Here is a 1,931-nt window from a genome sequence, read left to right on the forward strand (position 1 = left end):
CGGGGGGGCTGGCTCCCCAGTCCCTGCCCAGCGGCTGCTGGGAAAGACCAAGCATCCGGCCAGGCCGAGGGAAGGACGCCGAAACCCCGGTGCCTCCGCCCGCCCCACTCGTGTCTACTGCAGCCCCGGGCAGCCTGGCCGATGCGGACACCTCATCTTCCCTGCGGCTCTTGGATGCTTCTCTCCCATCCGTGCCTCTCGGGGGAGGGGAGGTTAGGGACCATGCTCGGAGGCCTGGCTGGCTGGCAGCAGGGATGTGGACTGGGGCGCTGGGTCCCTCCCAAGCCCCCATGCTCCCAGCACACACATTAGGGGGAAGATGTAGGCCAAGGAGCCCTGGTCTTAGGGAACCTTTAATCTGTAAGAAGCAGCCTTCACGGGGTTAGGAGTGGAGACGGACCGGCTGTGCTTGAAGAGGTGAGGCTGCCTCTGGGGGGTCCACCTGTCAGGGGAATCCAGGTCCCAGGTTGAGATCGGACTGCGTGACTTTTAAAGTCAGAGATTCCAGGCGTCCGTGGCTCTCCCTGTTGTGCCTGGAACCAGGCGCGGGTGAGAACGGGGTGCCTAGAGGAGGGGCAGGCCAGGCAGTCAGGGACACGTGCCCCCAGAGGACCCAGAGTGTAAAATCGGGACCAAAGCCAGTTCCGAGGAGGGAAAGATCTTCCCTGCTTGGGTAAGTCAGGAAGACTTCCTGGAGGAGGCGGCAGCGGGGCTCGCAGGAACGACGGGCAGCCTCCTTTGCTCCAACTACCAGCCGGCCCGCACGTGCGGGTGCACACGGCCGCGGCGACTCCATTGGTGCTACCGGTTCCACAGCCCAGCAGCCAACGCCAGGCCCGCCGAACATTCTCTGCCAACCACCTGGGCTCCTGCTGTCCTCTCCCTCCCCCTGGCCCACCCAGGAGAAGGCTGAGAGCTCCGTGCAGAGGGGAACGACCTGTGGTTACAGCTCTGCTGCTCCAGGGCACTTGGTCTCGCCACGAACTGCCTGCCCCTTTCCTTTCCCAACCAGGACCTCTTCCCTCCGAGAGGGCCCAGCTGCGCCCACGGCCAGAGGCGACAGCCGGGCTGCTGCGGGCCCGTCCCAGGAAGGCCCTCCTCCGGGCAGGGCGTTAGTGACCTCATGTTCTTCTGTCTCGTTCTGTCGGTTTTCCAAACTCTTCGTGCAAGGGTCTCACACTGTGAACCACGTGGGTGGGATGCGGTCGCCCTGGGCGGCCGGGAACCGGCCCGACTTCGGTTCGGTCCGGTCCGGTCCGGAAAGAATCTATTTGAGGATCCTCAGCTGTACATACGGCCCGTGTCGAACCTGCCCGCACCCACCGCGGCCACTTGTCTTACTGCCTAGAAAACTGGCCTCGTTCTTTCTGTGCGTGAGCGTCCCCGCGAGCCAGGCTTCTAAGGAGAACTACACGCCAACGACACGCGTGTCCTTCTGTTGCCGAAACAGCTGGCCCTTTTCCGGGAAGGCGCTGGATAGTGTTTTGTATGTAAACATGTCTTGTGTGCGTCACTGCGGACAGAGATCTATTTTCTATTTATTTATTATCTGTGCGCTTGGAGAAATCCTGGTCAGAGAAATGAAGACTGTTTGTTGTACATGTTGTCTGGGGGGGTCCTTTGTCGGCTTGAAAGTGTCCCCGGGCCTTCGCTGGCCTCAGAGCGCACGGCTCTGGGGGAGGAACCTCGCTGTCCCACAGTAAACGCGCAAAGGTGCCACCTGTCTGTCTGCTCGTTCTCTTTAAACTGCGTCTCATCGCCCTGGCCGGTGTCGCTCAGTGGATAGAGCGTCGGCCCGCGGCCTGAAGGGTCCTGGGTTTGATTCTGGTCAAGGGCACAGGCCCGGGTTGTGGGCTCGATCCCCAGTGGGGGGCGTGCAGGAGGCAGCCGATCCATGATTCTCTCTCATCGTTGATGTTTCTCTCTCCCTC

The sequence above is a fragment of the Myotis brandtii genome, unplaced genomic scaffold (genome assembly GCF_000412655.1).
Source record: "Myotis brandtii unplaced genomic scaffold, ASM41265v1 scaffold169, whole genome shotgun sequence".
NCBI lineage: Eukaryota > Metazoa > Chordata > Mammalia > Chiroptera > Vespertilionidae > Myotis > Myotis brandtii.